Genomic DNA, 18308 nt, shown 5'->3' with positions numbered 1-18308 from the left:
TATATATGACATATTTTATAGATCACATTATGTGTATATATAATGTATATGTAATTATATGTATAACACATTTTTTCTGTATGTCGTTTTGGTGAGGGTAGCATCACAAAATATCTTATATAAAAACGGGTGAGGCCGGGTGTGGTGGCTCACACCTGTAATCCCAGCACTTTGGGAGACTGAGGCGGCTGGAACACCTGAGGCCAGGAGTTCCAGACCAGTCTGGCCAACATGGTGAAACCCCATCTCTACTAAAAATACAAAACTAGCCGGGCGTGGTGGCAGGCACCTGTCATCCCAGCTACTCGGGAGGCTGAGGCAGGAGAATCGCTTGAACCCAGGAGGCGGAGGTTGCAGTGAGCCGAGATCGTGCCATTGCACTCCAGCCTGGGTGAAAAGAGTGAAACTCTGTCTCAGAAACAACAACAAAAAATGGTTGCACTGATACAAACTTACGTATGAACGTTCCCTGCAGCACTCTTCGCGACAGCCGAAAGGTGGAAACGGCTCAAGCGTCCATCAACAGACAGAGAGATAAACACAACAAGAGCCCACAGCCACACAGTGGAATAGTATACAGCCATGAAAAGGAACAAGGCTCTGACCGAAGGAACAAGGCTCTCTACACTGTGGCTGAACTTTGAAGACATGACGCTCAGGGAGAGAAGTCAGACACAGAAGGCCACGTGCTGTAGGATTCCATTTCAATAAAATGCCCAGAACACGCTGATCCATATAGAGAGAAAGGAGATGATCATGGCTGGGGCTGGGGATGGGGAAATGGGAATTGAATTTCCCCCTAAAGGGGTGTTGCCTTTTGGGGGAATGACAAAGTGGTGGAAATAGACAGACGTGGATGTTGCCCAGCACTGTGAATGTCCTAGATGTCCTCCAGTTATTCGCTTTAAAACGGTGAGTTTTCCGTGATGTAAAGTATAATCTCAATAAGAAACGATTGTCTCTTGAAGCAGGAAGGACACATCCCTTACATTTCTGTTTTACTCCCTGTGTCTGAGCTGGCCTTCCACCACACTCTCCTGGCTGACTCCCTGCCCGCCCTGAGTCCTGAATGTTCCTGCATTCTTAATGCTCCACCCTTTTTTTGCTTGGGTTTTCCTGTCTCCCAGAGAGCCCAAGCCACGGCCAGGTGACCCTTTTTCCCCAGGGCAGGGCAGCCCCAGGGCCGAGCTTCCGCTTTTGGGGGACGCAGCGGTCACTGGGGCTGTAGCCAGCCTGGCCTCCTCATCCCTCAGGTCCTCACCGGGGTGTCTGGGGTTCACTGTGCAAGCCTTCCCTGCCTGTGGCCACTATGGCCAATCTGACCTCGGCTGGGTGTGAGTGGAGGGGAAGCGGCGGCCACTGCTGTGTTAACCAGTGACCTCATGGCGTCCGTCAGGAAGCCACAGTGAAAGGCGTCCAAGTTCTCAAGTCCAGCATTGTTTCAATTTCCTCCATCTCTTCCCCGGCCACACACAGCTTCCTTCCTAGCTACCTGGAGTTGACAGGGAAGGAGAGTGCCAAGCGTCCTTGAGTCCTCGGGTGACATCTCCTGTTCCCGGAGCAGACGTCACATTGAATGTCTGCAAATGTTTTCTTGTGCCCCCCCGTCCTAGGAAGATGCGCTTATCATCTTTGCACTACGTATGGGGACACTGAGGTGCAGAGGGTGTCAGGAACCTGACCCATGAGTGACAAGGGCATGGTGCTTGGCACCCAGGCCCTAGGTTTTCTGGGCGTATAGAAGATGCCACACTCTGCTTTGCATTAATCTCCAAATACGTGCATCTGAGCAGAAACACACGTGTGCCCCTGAGCCTGAACTCTGCACCTGTCTCTGGCTGCCTGTTTCATCCTCCTTGCCCTCCTGAGGGGATTTCAGGGACCATACAGCATACTGAGAGCTCCTCAAGGAGAAGACACCTGAGGTGTATCATCCTGGTCCTCCCTGAGGCTGGAGCATGGTCCTGGCCTACTGGGCAGGTGCATTTGCACCTGCTCTTCACAGGGGTTGGGGACAAGTCAGAATACAGGTTAAAAAAAAAAAAAGAGGAGGCCGGGCACGGTGGCTCACACCTGTAATCCCAGCACTTTGGGAGGTCGAGGTGTGTGGATCGCCTGAGGTCGGGAGTTCCAGACCAGCCTGAGCAACATGGAGAAATCCCGTCTCTACTAAAAATAAGCCGGGTGTGGTGGTGCACGCCTGTAATCCCAGCTACTTGGGAGGCTGAGGCATGAGAATTGCTTGAACCCGGGAGGCAGAGGTTATGGTGATCTGAGATCACGCCATTGCACTCTCCAGCCTGTGCAAGAAGAGCAAAACTCCGTCTCAAAAAAAAAAAAATAATAATCATAATAAAAAATTAAAAAAAAGAAGAAAAGTGGGTCTCAACAGGGTGCCCAGTGTATTACCGAACAGCTGAGCCCCTCAGGAGCTCCTCAACCTGCCTCAGTTATTATTGGAGAGGCAGAAAGAGCCAAGGAATCTCACTGCCTGTTTCTGCTGTAAACCACCCTGCTGGGAAGGGGTGGATGCAAAGCTACCAACTGACCACAACTCACACGCTGGGGTGGTGTTTCCCCTGCTCGCTCTCAGGCACAGACGACGTGATCATGCCAGCTCCCTTGGTATGCTGTTCCACCTGGCTCTGCGGCAGGCTGTGTCTCCACAGCGGTGGGACCAACTCACGTATATCTCTTGCCCTAACTCCTGTGGCTCCTCTTCCCCGTGCAGCTCCTCATGCCTGTCTGCACCCAGCACGGTCTTGAGTGACACCTTCAACCCTCCTTCTTGTGGCATCAGCCCACCATGGACCTGCCGGAGCCTCTTGGAAATCTGCATTTCATTCCAGCCCATGGGTGACAGCTCCTGCCTCCATAAAGACCCTCTCTTCCCCACCAGATACCTGCTGCAAACTCCTTTGGGTCTGCTTTCCTTAGCTTAGAGCTGTGCACCCAGGGTGGTCTTGGTCAATGCAGGGGTGTGTGTGTGTGTGTGTGTGTGTGTGTGTGAGACACAGGACATTCCCAATGACTGTGGAGGGAATGAATGGGTGCGTGTATGAATAACACTCAGGGTGTCCACACAAATGTAGAGAGAATGAATGAATGACACCCAGAGATTCATTCCCACAAATGTGGAGGGAATGAATGAATGATACTCAGGGATTCCCCACAAATGTGGAGGGAATGAATGAATGACACTCAGAATTCAGTCCCACAAATGTGGAGGGAATGAATGAATGACACCCAGGATTCACTTCCACAAATGTAGAGAGAATGAATGAATGATACCCAGGGATTCCCTACAAATGTGGAGGGAATGAATGTATGACACCTAAGGATTCCCTACAAATGGAGAGGGAATGAATAACACTCAGAGATTTGCTCCTGCAAATGTGGAGAGAATGAATGAACAACACCAAGATTCATTCCCACAAATGTGGAGGGAATGAATGAATGACATCAGGGTTCACTCCCGCAAATATAGAGGGAATGAATGAATGACACCCAGGATTCACTTCTGAAAATGTAGAGAAAATGAATGAATGATACCCAGGGATTCCTCACAAATGTGGAGGGAATGAATGAATGACACCCAGGATTCACTTCCGAAAATGTAGAGAGAATGAATGAATGATACCCAGGGATTCCCCACAAATGTGGTGGGAATGAATGAATGATGTCGAGGGATTCCCGCAAATGTGGAGGGAATGAATGAATGACACCCAGGATTCACTTCTGCAAATGTAGAGAGAATGAATGAAAGACACCCAGATATTCCCTGCAAGTGTGGAGGGAATGAATGAATGACATCCAGGGATTCCGCGTACATGTGGAGGGAATGAAAGAATGACACATAAGGATTCCCCAGAAATGTGGAGGGAATGAATGAATGACACCCAGAGATTCATTCCTGCAAATGTGGAGGGAATGAACGAATGAGTAACACACAGGCCTTGCTTGATAAACGAATGGGTGAATGCATAAATGAAAGAATGACGTGCAGGGTTTTCTCCCTAAAAGTGGAGTGAATGAAAGAGTCAATGCGTGATGCCCACTAGTTCTTGACAAGTGTAGAGCAAATGAGGAGATGAATGAATGAATGAATGCCACTCTGAGAATGCAGAGTGAATGAGTGATGGAATGTGTGGAGCAAATGAGGAAATGAGTGAATGAATGCATGCCACTGTGAGAATGTAGAGTGAATGAGTGATGGAATGTGTGGAGGAAATAAGGAAATGAATGAATGAATGAATGCCACTCTGAGAATGCAGAGTGAATGAGTGATGGAATGTGTGGAGGAAATGAGGAAAAGAATGACTGAATGAATGAATGCCACTCTGAGAAGGCAGAGTGAATGAGTGATGGAATGTGTGGAGGAAATGAGGAAATGAGTGAATGAATGAATGCCACTGTGAGAATGCAGAGTGAATGAGTGATGGAATGTGTGGAGGAAATGAGGAAAGGAGTGAATGAATGAATGCCACTGTGAGAATGCAGAGTGAATGAGTGATGGAATGTGTGGAGGAAATGAGGAAAGGAGTGAATGAATGCCACTCTGAGAATGCAGAGTGAATGAGTGATGGAATGTGTGGAGGAAATGAGGAAATGAGTGAATGAATGCATGCCACTCTGAGAAGGCAGAGTGAATGAGTGATGGAATGTGTGGAGGAAATGAGGAAATGAGTGAATGAATGAATGAATGCCACTCTGAGAAGGCAGACTGAATGAGTGATGGAATGTGTGGAGGAAATGAGGAAAAGAATGAATGAATGAATGAATGCCACTCTGAGAATGCAGAGTGAATGAGTGATGGAATGTGTGGAGGAAATGAGGAGATGAATGAATGAATGAATGCATGCCACTCTGAGAATGCAGAGTGAATGAGTGATGGAATGTGTGGAGCAAATGAGGAAATGAGTGAATGAATGCATGCCACTGTGAGAATGCAGAGTGAATGAGTGATGGAATGTGTGGAGGAAATGAGGAGATGAATGAATGAATGAATGCATGCCACTGTGAGAATGCAGAATCAATGAGTGATGGAATGTGCGGAGCAAATGAGGAAAGGAGTGAATGAATGCCACTCTGAGAATGCAGAGTGAATGAGTGATGGAATGTGTGGAGGAAATGAGGAGATGAGTGAATGAATGAAGGCCACTGTGAGAATGCAGAGTGAATGAGTGATGGAATGTGTGGAGGAAATGAGGAAATGAGTGAATGAATGAAGGCCACTGTGAGAATGCAGAGTGAATGAGTGATGGAATGTGTGGAGGAAATGAGGAGATGAGTGAATGAATGAATGAAGGCCACTCTGAGAATGCAGAGTGAATGAGCGATGGAATGTGTGGAGGAAATGAGGAAATGAATGAAGGAATGAATGCCACTCTGAGAATGCAGAGTGAATGAGTGATGGAATGCATGGAGGAAATGAGGAAATGAATGAAGGAATGAATGCCACTCTGAGAATGCAGAGTGAATGAGTGATGGAATATGTGGAGCAAATGAGGAGATGAGTGAATGAATGAATGCATGCCACTGTGAGAATGCAGAGTGAATGAGTGATGGAATGTGTGGAGGAAATGAGGAGATGAGTGAATGAATGAATGAATGCCACCCTGAGAATGCGGAGTGAATGAGTGATGGAATGTGTGGAGCAAATGAGGAGATGAATGAATGAATGAATGAATGCATGCCACTGTGAGAATGCAGAGTGAATGAGTGATGGAATGTGTGGAGGAAATGAGGAGATGAGTGAATGAATGAATGAATGCCACCCTGAGAATGCGGAGTGAATGAGTGATGGAATGTGTGCAGCAAATGAGGAGATGAATGAATGAATGAATGAATGAATGAATGCCACTGTGAGAATGCAGAGTGAATGAGTGATGGAATGTGTGGAGGAAATGAGGAGATGAGTGAATGAATGAATGAATGCCACCCTGAGAATGCAGAGTGAATGAGTGATGGAATGTGTGGAGCAAATGAGGAGATGAATGAATGAATGAATGAATGCCACTGTGAGAATGCAGAGTGAATGAGTGATGGAATGTGTGGAGGAAATGAGGAGATGAGTGAATGAATGAATGAAAGCCACCCTGAGAATGCGGAGTGAATGAGTGATGGAATGTGTGCAGCAAATGAGGAAAGGAGTGAATGAATGCATGCCACTGTGAGAATGCAGAGTGAATGAGTGATGGAATGCATGGAGCAAATGAGGATGTGAATGAATGAATGCATGCCACTCTGAGAATGCAGAGTGAATGAGTGATGGAATGTGTGGAGGAAATGAGGAAAGGAGTGAATGAATGAATGAATGCCACTGTGAGAATGCAGAATGAATGAGTGATGGAATGTGTGGAGGAAATGAGGAAAGGAGTGAATGAATGAATGCCACTCTGAGAATGCAGAGTGAATGAGTGATGGAATGTGTGGAGGAAATGAGGAAAGGAGTGAATGAATGAATGCCACTGTGAGAATGCAGAATGAATGAGTGATGGAATGTGTGGAGGAAATGAGGAAAGGAGTGAATGAATGAATGCCACTGTGAGAATGCAGAGTGAATGAGTGATGGAATGTGTGGAGCAAATGAGGAAAGGAGTGAATGAATGAATGCCACTGTGAGAATGCAGAGTGAATGAGTGATGGAATGGACAGAAGGTGGCAGGGGCGGTGTGGACGTTGGCCCCAACGCCTCCCTCTGACCCATTTTGGTCCAGCTCGCCACTGGCCCTGACCTCTCCGCTGCATCCATGGAAACTGTGCACCCAGCACCCCTTTTCCCCGGGGTCACTCCCGCTCTGGGCTGTGTGGTTCTCTCGGACTGTCAATCAATGAGGAGAAGGGTGTGGTCCAAGTCTGTCAATCACTGAGGATGGGGGAGCGTGGTCTAAGCCTGTCAATCACTGAGGATGGGGGAGTGTGGTCCACGCCTGTCAATCACTGAAGATGGGGGTGTGGCCCAAGCCTGTCAATCACTGAAGATGGGGGAGTGTGGTCCAAGCCTGTCAATCACTGAGGATGGGGGAGTGTGGTCCACGCCTGTCAATCACTGAAGATGGGGGTGTGGCCCAAGCCTGTCAATCACTGAAGATGGGGGTGTGGCCCAAGCTTGTCAATCACTGAAGATGGGGGAGTGTGGTCCAAGCCTGTCAATCACTGAGGATGGGGGAGCGTGGTCTAAGCCTGTCAATCACTGAAGATGGGGGTGTGGCCCAAGCCTGTCAATCACTGAAGATGGGGGAGTGTGGTCCAAGCCTGTCAATCACTGAGGATGGGGGAGTGTGGTCCACGCCTGTCAATCACTGAAGATGGGGGTGTGGCCCAAGCCTGTCAATCACTGAAGATGGGGGTGTGGCCCAAGCCTGTCAATCACTGAGGATGGGGGAGTGTGGTCCAAGCCTGTCAATCACTGAAGATGGGGGTGTGGCCCAAGCCTGTCAATCACCCAAGAGAGGGGTGTGGCCCAAGCCTGGCCAGTTAGGGGGTCCGTCACCCTGTTCATAAAAATTATTGCAAGCAGTGGTCATTTGTCTCTGACGTGGCCGGTTGGAACCCTTCAAGAGGTGTGACTTGTGGGTGCCAGGAGAGTGAGGGTCCCCTTTTTGATTCTGTTCTGAAAAGATGGGGACCCCAGACTACCAGAGACCCTCTTTCCATTCCTATAGAGAAGGTGGTCTTCCTGAAGTCATTCCACACCCTGCAGCTGAGGGAGGCAGAAAAAAGTGGGGCTGAAACGTGGGAAGAGAGAAAGAGAAAGAGGAGAGACTGATGGCCGTTTAAGCTCCTGGATCCAGCCATGCCTGAAGTCCTCATAGAAATCCTAATTATCCAATTTGACACTTTCCACCTTGCCTTCAGCTAGCTCGACTCAAGTTTCTATCGCTCGCCATAGAAGACAGTTGTGCCTCAAGCACTAGAGGCAGGCAGGCTGAGGTCCCAGTTGGGGGACAGAATACTCCTAGTTCCAGCAAAAGGTCCCTACGGAGCCCATGCCACCTGCCCTGGGCTGAAGCATGGTTATTTCAAAGGCAGTCACGCATCTTTCATCACTAATTCCCCAGTGCAGTGGTTCAAGGCTAACAAGCGGCACCCAGCGCCCACCTCTGCCTCTTTCTGGTTGTAGGTCTTGAACACAGCACCCCCGCCGGCTCCATGTTCGCCTCAGTTTCCCTTAATGGTAAAACAGGGACGATCGTCATAGCACCTGTCTCACGAAGTTTCGAAAATCCCAGAGACAAGGCTGGGTGCACGTGGCTCACACCTGTCATCCCAGGCACTTTGGGAGACAGAGGCAGGCGGATCACCTGAGGTCGGAAGTTCGAGACCAGCCTGGCCAACATAGTGAAACCCCATCTCTACTAAAATACAAAAAATTAGCCGGGCGTGGTGGCGAGTGCCTGTCATCCCAACTACTCAGGAGGCTGAGGCAGGAGAATCACTTGAATCCGGGAGGGGGAGGTTTCAGTGAGCTGAGATCGCCGTGCTACTGTACTCCAGCCTGGGCGACAGAGCGAGACTTCGTCGAAAGAAAGGATAAAGGAAAAGGAAAGGAAAGAAGGAAGGAAAGAAAGGAAGGAAGGAAAGAAAGGAAGGAAAGAAAGAAAGGAAGGAAGGAAAGAAAGAGAGAGAGAAAGAGAGAGAGAAAGAGAAAGAGAGAGAAAGAAAGAAAGAAAGAAAAGAAAGAAAGAAAATCCCAGAGATAAAGACCTTGCAAAAGTGGCTGCTGCATCCTGTGCACTCAATTGACGTCAACTATTTTTATTTGCGAAAACCAAGAACAACGTCTCCTCCCCGCAAAACAAAAGCAAAATAAAAGCAGAAGACAGGTGTGAAGAAGATTTCTGGGAGAGCACATTTTCAAGAAGGTGGACTTTTTCCATCTTTTTCTAGGCCAACCTCAGCCCTGTCTGTGACCCTCGAGAGCTTGTGCAGAGTGCGTGGCCCCTATCTTGAGGGTGTGTGTCATTTTGCAGGACTCTGGTGAGCCCGGGTTAAAAAAATCACACACCCCAAAGGCAGGCCGAGCTGAGGGCTCTCTCTGCCATTCAACCGCATCTGTGGCCCGGATCTGCTCTGTTGCTGGGGTATTTCTGCAGGGCGGCCTCTCCTCTGTGAACACCCCCAGGTCCCCGTGACTTACAGCGGCGGCCGCAGGGAGGGCAGACGTCCCGGGTGAGGCTGGTCTTGTGGTGTTTGTCCGAGCAGCCGTCAAGCTGGGCAGGGGGTCCTCGGGGACGCTCCTCCTCCTGGTCCAGAGGTGGCTGCCCTATGGCAGTGTGCTTGCACAGGGGCAGGGGTGCAGGGCCAGCTCTCTGCTCTGCTGGGAAAAAAAAAACCCCACTGGTTGTGCCTGCACCAAACCCTGAGACAGACACGAGCAGCCTCCAGAGACCCAGCGAGCTGCTCTCAGCCGCGATCTGCAGACTGAACTTGGTGCAGGGTGGTTATGAAACAGGCCAGACCGACAATAGATGGGAAAGGTTCCTGTTTTTGGCCCTGGGCCCCAGGGAGCGGGGTCAGACCATCACAGGGGGATTTTACGTGTTTTTCTCCTGATGCGATATTTTTCAATACGGCTTTTTTTTTTTTTTTTTTTTTTTTAAATGAGTTTGGCCTCCATGTATGCAGGACCATTGCCTCAGAAGAGTTAGTGTAGGATTCGAAAATGGGTTAAATATAAGGACAGCTTCTCTTGCCTATATTGGATATGACTTTATGCTTTACGTGAAAATACTAATTTTTAAAAATATGTATGTCCACAGTCACTATTTTTTTTTTTTTTTTTTGAGACGGAGTCTGGCTCTGTGGCCCAGGCTGGAGTACAGTGGCTGGATCTCAGCTCACTGCAAGCTCCGCCTCCCGGGTTCACGCCATTCTCCTGCCTCAGCCTCCCGAGTAGCTGGGACTACAGGCGCCCACCACCTCGCCCGGCTAGTTTTTTTGTATTTTTTAGTAGAGATGGGGTTTCACCGTGTTAGCCGGGATGGTCTCGATCTCCTGACCTCGTGATCCGCCCGTCTCGGCCTCCCAAAGTGCTGGGATTACAGGCTTGAGCCACCGCGCCCGGCCTTTTTTTTCTTTTGAGACTGAGTCTCGCTCTGCTTTCCAAGCTGGAATGCAATGGTACCGTCTCAGCTCACTGTGACATCTGCCTCCCAGGTTCAGATGATTCTCCCTCGGCTTCCCAAGTAGCTGGGATAACAGGTATACACCACCACATCCAGCTATTTTTCTTTTTTGTATTTTTTTTATTTTTAGTAGAGGCAGGGTTTCATCATGTTGGTCAGGCTGGTCTCCAACTCCTGACCTCAGGTGATCCACCCGCCTCAGCCTCCGAACGTTCTAGGATTACAGGGGTGAGCCACCACGCCCGTCTGTATATTCACTATTTAAAAGCGGTGCTCATTGGATTATGCTAAGACAGTTTTTATTTGGAAGCTTGAGGCTGCCGTGAGCTGAACGACACGGTACTGACTAAACTGAACTGAACCGAACAACTCACACCACTGCACTTCCAGCCTGGGTGACAGACAGAGCAGGATCCTGTCTCAAAAATAAAAGGGAGAGCCCTTAATGCAAACAGCTAGCTCAGGGTATATTTTGTGCAGTTTCTGTCTGTTACAGGCTGAATGGTACCCTCCCAAATTCACACGTTAAAGCCCTAGGACCACACGATGTGGCTGTATTTAGAGATTACTTCTTTGTAGAGTTGACGACGGTAAAATGAGGTCACTAGGAGTGGGCCCTGATCCAATAGGACTGGTGTCCTCATAAGAAGAGGAGACGAGACCGGGCGCGGTGGCTCAAGCCTGTAATCCCAGCACTTTGGGAGGCCGAGACGGGCGGATCACGAGGTCAGGAGATCGAGACCATCCCGGCTAACACGGTGAAACCCCGTCTCTACTAAAAAATACAAAAAAACTAGCCGGGCGAGGTGGTGGGTGCCTGTAGTCCCAGCTACTCGGGAGGCTGAGGCAGGAGAATGGCGTAAACCCGGGAGGCGGAGCTTGCAGTGAGCTGAGATCCAGCCACTGCACTCCAGCCTGGGTGACAGAGCGAGACTCCGTCTCAAAAAAAAAAAAAAAAAGAAAAAAAGAAGAGGAGACGAGGACAGGGACACACACAGAGGGTTGACCCTGTGAGGACACAGGGAGAAGACGGCGTCTCCAAGCCCAGGAGAGAGGCCTCAGGAGGAACCAGCCCTGCCCACACCTGGATCTCAGACGTCCAGCCTCCAGGACTGTGGGAGAATCAATGTCTGTTGTTTATAAGCCGCCCAGTCTATGGTATTCTGTGATAGCAGCCTGAGATGGACTAAGACATCCCATAAGAAGAGGAGATGAGGACACAGACACACACAGAGGGACGAGCCTGTGAGGACACAGGGAGAAGACGGCGTCTCCAAGCCCAGGAGAGAGGCCTCAGGAGGAACCAGCCCTGCCCACACCTGGATCTCAGACCTCCAGCCTCCAGGACTGTGGGAGAATCAATGTCCGTTGTTTCTAACCACCCAGTCTGCCGTGTTTTATTATGGTGATCGAACTGACTGCCCCTTCACTCTGAAGCAGGTGGGAGAAGGCGAACGTCGGGGAAGCTGCAGAAACCTGGGCCGAAAGGAAGAGAACGTGAGTGCCACTGGCTTGTGCCTGCCGTCGAATTCCGAAGACCATCTCGAGGCCATCGCCGTCGGGAGTCACGCTCCCCGGCCTGGCTTCTCGGTAGACACAGTGCGTTACAGGGTGGGAAATGGTTGTTAACCGTGGTGCCCCGCCTTGGGGTTGGGGAGCCACCCGAGAAGGCACACAGCCACAGCCACAGCCACAGCCACAGCCACTGCCACAGCCACAGCCCTCCCGGGTGCGGCTCCCTGGGATTCCGCCCTCTGCCCTTACACAGGGTTTCTCTGTCGCTGCTCGGTTCACAGGAAGCAACTTGTCTGCTGTTCCCAAATCTACTTCTGGGGGCCTCGGTCCTCTGCTCTTTTCCCGGAGGGAACAGGCTGGGAAGGAGACTGGTGTCCCCTTAAAGCATTCAGGCAGCCACCACTTCAGACGGACCAGTCATTCGCAGATAACTAGGACATGGGGTCATGTTCAACACCGCTTCCCGTGACTCTCTTTCCTTCCTTCCTTCCTTCCTTCCTTCCTTCCTTCCTTCCTTCCTTCCTTCCTTCCTTCCTTCTTCCTTCCTTCCTTCCTTCCTTCCTTCCTTCCTTCCTTCCTTCCTTCTTTCCCTTTCTTTCCTTCCTTCATTTCTCTCTTTCTCTCTTTCTTTCTCGTCTTTCTCTTTCTCTCCTTCCTTCCTTCTTTCTCTTTCTTTCTTTCTCTCCTTCCTTCCTTCTTTCTTTCTCTTTCTTTCTTTTTCTTTCTTTCTCTCCTTTCTTCCTTCCTTCCTTCCTTCCTTCCTTCCTTCCTTCCTTCCTTCCTTCCTTCCTTCCTCTCTCTCTCTTTCCCTCCTTCCCTCCCTCCCTTCTTTCCTTCTTTCTTTCTTTCTTTCTTTCTTTCTTTCTTTCTTTCTTTCTTTCTTTCTTTCCTTCTTTCTTTCTTTCCTTCTTTCTTTCCTTTTGAGATGGAGTCTCGCTCTGTCGCCCAGGCTGGAGTGCAGTGGCACAATCTTGGCTCACTGCAACCTCCGCCTCCCGGGTTCAAGCTATTCTGCCTCAGCCTCCCACGTAGCTGGAACTACAAGCACCTGCCACCACGCCTGGCTACTTTTTGTATTTTTAGTAGAGACGGGGTTTCACCATGTTGGCCAGGATGGTCTTGATCTCTTAACATCGTGATCCGCCCGCCTCGGCCTCCCAAAGTGCTGAGATTACAGGCGTGAGCCACTGCACCTGGCCGAGTATTTTTAATATTAGTGTTTTAGGAACTCAGTCACTCCACTAGCCAACCAGCATGGACAGAAACGCAAACATCAGGCCCGGCGCAGTGAGTGTCTCACAGTTGAAATTCCAGCACTTTGGGAGGCTGAGGTGGGTGGATCACTTGAGGTCAGGAGTTCAAGACCAGTCTGATCAATATGGTGAAACCCCATCTCTACTTAAAACACAAAAATTAGCCAGGCGTGGTGGCAGGTGCCTGTAATCCCAGCTATTCGGGAGGCTGAGGCAGGAGAATCGCTTGAACCCGGGAGGCGGAGGTTGCAGAGAACCGAGATTGCACCACTGCACTCCAGCCTGGGTGACAGAGTGAGGCTCCATCTCAAAACAAAAACAAAAACAAAACAACAACAACAAAAAGAAACTCAAACATCACAGAGACAGAGCAATGTTTAAAAAAAAATAGCATGTTAATTAGGGTTTTTTCTTTTTGTTTTCATGACAAAGTCTCACTCTGTGACCCAAGCTGGAGTGTAGGCTGAGCTCAGTGGCTCACACCTGTCATCCCAGCATTTTGGGCGGCCGAGGCGGGTGGATCACCTGAGGTCAGGAGTTAGAGACCAGCCTGGCCAAGATGGTGAAACCCCGTCTCTACTAAAAATACAAAAATGTGCCGGGCGTGGTGGCGGGCGCCTGTCATTCCAGCTGCTCGGGAGGCTGAGGCAGGAGAATCGCTTGAACCCGGGAGAGGGAGGTTGCAGTGAGCCGAGATCGCACCACCGCACCTCAGCCTGGGGGACAAGAGTAAACCCTGTTTCAAAATAAATAAATAAATAAATAAATAGTATGCTGACAAGGAAATATGGCTCTTTCTGTTTGTCATAGTGGCTGGCATCTCCAAGAAGGTACCGGACTTGCTGAGGTGTGGAGTGAGGTAGCACACACAGGCTGGTGACAGATGGTTGGTTTGGGGGAAGTGGGACGGCGAGGGGCGTGTTGGGGCGGGCTTGGAGGCCTGTGGGCGTCAGACAGGCAGCTTAGGGGGTCCTGGCCGTCCAGGAAGCTGTGAGTATTTGGTTTGGCGGCAGCTGAACCCAGGCAGCGGGGCCGAGGAGGTAAGAAGCAGAGATGGATAGGCAGCAACCCTGCCGGATGCCCGCCACAGCAGACACAGATAGCACAAAGGATAAAAATAAACACCAACGGCTCCTTCCAACCTGATTCCTGCTTTGACCTGGAGACTCAAGCTGCTGCTGAACTTTGAACAGCACCCACAGTGTTAGAAAACTATGAAGGAGGGTCAGCCCGTCTTGGTGATAGCCCCCAGAGGTGACCTCCCAACACCCACCAGATGCACAACAGCCAACTCCGTTTTTGTTTTTTCCGACGGAGTTTTCCTCTTGTCGCCCAGGCTGCAGTGCAATGGCACGATCTTGGTTCACCGCAACCTCCCGTGTTCAAGCGATTCTCCTGCCTCAGCCTCCCGAGTAGCTGGGATGACAGGCACGCACCACCACGTCTGGCTAATTTTTGTGTTTTTAGTAGAGATGGAGTTTCACTATGTTGCCCAGGCTGGTCTCAAACTCCTGATCTCGTGATCTGCCCTCCTCGGCCTCCCCAAAGTGCTGGGATTACAGGTGTGAGCCACTGCGCCCAGCCCTCTGTTGTTTTCTGAGATGGAGTCTCGCTCTTGTTGCCCAGGCTGGAGTGCAGTGGCACGATCTCGGCTCGCTGCAACCTCCGCTTCTCAGGTTCAGGCGATTCTCCTGCCTCAGCCTCCCGAGTAGCTGGGATGACAGGTGCGGGCCATCATGCCCGGTTAATTTTTGTATTTTTAGTAGAGATGGGGTTGCACTATGTTGGCCAGGCTGGTCTCAAACTCCTGACCTCAGGTGATCCGCCCACCGTGCCCTCCCAAAGCGCTGGGATGACAGGCTTGAGGCCCCGCGCCCGGCCATGTTAATTCTTCAGAAGTCAACAGAGGCCCGTTGCTCTGAGCTGCCACCACCCCCGGCCCTGTTTGTGACGACCAACGGGCTTCTGTGGATGCAGGATTTTGGGTGCTAAAACCAGGAGAGCCCTCAGCAGCACCCATGGGGCCGCCTATCTGGCCCAGGGTGACCTGATTCTCTCGGTTCTGTCCTGGGAGACGTGGGGATTTTTAAGCCTGACCTTTTAGCTTTACCACAGGGCTCCTATCCAGCCTCTTCCTTCCTGAGACGGTCTCTACGCCCAACTTCCAAAGCTCACGGAGCTGGCCGGAGAGTCCCAGGGACCTCCTCCGAACTACGTCTTGGAAGGACGTGGCTGCGTCTTCTCAGATACCATGTCCAGGCTTCAGTCTGAGTCTTTTCGGTCTGACTCCAAGGGACGTAAATGTCAGCCCCCGGGAAGCCCTCCGTGCATCCCTGTGATGGTGCTTTGCAGACTTTTGGCCTGTGTTTGACTTTCTGATGCGTTTTCACTTCCATTTTCGTTCTGACGTGTTTATTTACGGAGAGACGAGGTTTTGCTCTGTTGCCCAGGCTGGAGTGCAGTGGTGACATTATAGCTCACGGCAGCCTCAACCTCCTGGCGTGAACCGATCCTCCCACCTCAGCCTCCTGAGCAGCTGGGACTACAGGTGCATGCCACCACAGCTGGCTAATCTTTGACTTTTGGAGAGATGGGGGGGTCTCACTATGTTGCCCAGTCTTAGTTTTCATTTTTATTTATTATTATTGTTATTTTTTGAGATGGAGTCTCGCTCTGTCACCCAGGCTGCAGTGCAACGGCGCAATCTCGGCTCACTGCAACCTCTGCCTCCCGGGTTCAAGTGATTCTCCTGCCTCAGCCTCCTGAGTACCTGGGATGACAGGCATGTGCCGCCACACCCAGCTAACTTTTTGTATTTTCAGTGGAGATGGGGTTTCACCATGTTGGCCAGACTGGTCTCGATCTCCTGACTTCGTGATCCACCCACCTCGGCCTCCCAAACTGCTGGGATGACAGGCGTGAGGCACCACGCCCGGCCAGTTTTCATTTTTATTTATTAGCATTATTTTTTTTGAGACGAAGTCTCGCTCTGTCACTTGGGTGGGAGTGCCGTGGCACGATCTTGGCTCGCTGCAACCCCTGCCTCCTGGGTTCAAACGATTCTCTTGCCTCAGCCTCTCAAATAGCTGGGACTACAGGCATGTGCCACTACACCCGGCTAATTTTTGTATTATTAGTAGACACAGGATTTTACCCTGTTGGCCAGGCTGCTCTTGAACTCCTGACCTCAAGTGATCCACCCGCCTCAGCCTCTCAAAGTGCTGGGATGACAGACACGAGCCACCGTGCCCGGCCTCATTTTTCTGTTTGGAAATAAAGTCCTGTCTAGGTTTACGATGAGTGGGATCACATCACTGAAGATAAACGAGCAAGAAAATGGATTTGCTTATCTCTGTTTTGGTCACGTCCTCTTGGAGGGGAGCCAAACCTCCTCCCTTCTCTCCCCAACTTCGAACACAGAGTGTTGGTGGCACTCAGTCAGGGACAGGGCCCCGCTCTGGGTTCGGGTTCCTCTTTCTGCTCACTCTCTGGGGACCCTGTTTGCCTCCCTGCAACACGCCTTGCTGAAGAGCTCGGTGCTGGCTGCCACGTGAGCTGCCCCTGTCCCTACTCTCAGCAACCTTCCCCACCTGCAAACCCCAATCGAGGGCCTCCCGTGTTGCGTTGGATGGCGGCCCCCAGAGATAGCTCCACGTCCCGAGCCCTGCTATTTGGGGATGGGGCATCATTTGGAAAAGAAGGTCTTTGCAGATTAATTAACTTGTGGATCTTGAGAGAAAATAATCCTGTGTTATCTGGCTGGGCCTTAAACACAATGACAGGTGTCCTTATCAGAGACAGAGGAGGAGACACAGACACAGAGGAGGAGGCCACGTGGAGACGGAGGCAGAGACTGGAGTGATGCGGCCACAAGCCCAGGGACACCTGGAGCCCCCAGGAACTGGGAGAGGCAGGAAGGATCCTCCCCTAGAGCCTCCAGAGGAAACTGGGTCCAATTGTAATGGGTTGAACAGTGGATCCTGGAAAGATATGTCCATATCCTCGAGCTCAGAATCTGGAATGGGATATTATTTGGAAATAAAGAACTTTGCAGATTTAATAAGTTAAGGATCTGGAGATGAGATCTTCCTGGAGTAGCGTAGGCCTTAAATGCAATGACAGGTGTCCTTGTAAGAGACAGAAGAGGAGACACAGACACAGAGGAGGCCACGTGGAGACGGAGGCAGAGACTGGAGTGATGCGGCCACAAGCCCAGGGACAGCTGGAGCCCCAGGAGCTGGGAGAGGCAGGAAGGATCCTCCCCTGGAGCTCCCTGAGAGAGCCCGGCCCTGAGACATTTTGGTCTCAGACTTCTGGCCCCCGGAACTGTGAGAAAGTAAAAACTCCTGTTGTTGAAGTCCCCAGTTTGTGGCATTATCTGGTGTCTGCCTCAGGGGACTCACGGAAATGGCTTTGTCTCTGCACCCCGGCAATCATTTTAACGTTGCTACCGAACATTTCAAAATGTGAAAGATGCAGGCACTTTGTGACGTGCCAGGAGCATTGTTATTTAAAAACACAACTGCCAGCCGGGCGCAGCGGTTCACGCCTGTCATTCCAGCAGTTTGGGAGGCCGAGGCGGGTGGATCCCCTGAGGTCAGGAGTTCGAGACCAGCCTGGCCAAGATGGTGAAACCCTGTCTCTGTTAAAAATACAAAAATTAGCCGGGCGTGGTGGCGGGTGCCTGTCATCCCAGCGACTCGGGAGGCTGAGGCAGGAGAATCGCTTGAACCCGGGAGGTGGAGGCTGCAGTGAGACGAGATTGTGCCATTGCACTCCAGCCTGGGTGACAAAGTGACACTCTATCTCAAAAACAGACAAACAAACAAACAAAAAACTGCCAGCTGGGCACAGTGGCTCACGCCTGTCATCCCAGCAGTTTGGGAGGCCGAGGCGGGCGGATCCCCTGAGGTCAGGAGTTCGAGACCAGCCTGGCCAACATGGTGAAACCTAGTCTCTACTAAAAATATAAAAATTAACGGGGCGTGGTGGCACATATGTGTAATCCCAGCTACTCAGAAGGCTGAGGCAGGAGAATCACTTGAACCCGGGAGGCGGAGGTTGCAGTGAGCCGAGATCGCGCCACCGCACTCCAGCCTGGGTGGCAGAGACTCAGTCTCAAACAAAACCAAACCAAACAAGAAAAAACACAACTGCTTTGTCACTCTTCTGGAGGAACTGAATAGACTCTGCTAATGTTGGTGTTATACAGGCGATCATCCACTTAACTAACCTCTAAAGGAACTGTCTTTAAAGATTCGGGAATTCCACATCCTTCTTTGCCCTCCTGGAGGGTCCTATTTTCAATTCGATTGCCTCCTGTTGTCATGTAGACCTGGATTTGAAAGCCTTTGAGGGGTGACCCTATCCATCTCATGACAGCCCAACAGTACGTGTGTTGAAATTTAAA

The 18308-nt window shown here is 50.7% G+C and overlaps 1 protein-coding gene across 2 annotated transcripts in view; it reads right to left on the bottom strand.

Annotated features, from left to right (window-relative positions):
• LOC126946853 (P2Y purinoceptor 8) overlaps positions 1-18308 on the bottom strand; it is a 74102-nt gene that overhangs the window by 26415 nt on the left and 29379 nt on the right. Inside the window, exon 2 of one of the 2 annotated variants that reach the window (XM_050777565.1) lies at positions 9143-9319. The gene's annotated coding sequence lies outside the window, so the exon portion shown is untranslated. Of the gene's footprint in view, positions 1-9142; positions 9752-18308 lie in introns of those variants that run through there. The other variant, XM_050777566.1, reaches the window with a different exon arrangement.

Source organism: Macaca thibetana, chromosome X, assembly GCF_024542745.1.
Source record: "Macaca thibetana thibetana isolate TM-01 chromosome X, ASM2454274v1, whole genome shotgun sequence".
NCBI lineage: Eukaryota > Metazoa > Chordata > Mammalia > Primates > Cercopithecidae > Macaca > Macaca thibetana.
This window is presented reverse-complemented; position numbering and strand designations above follow the sequence as displayed.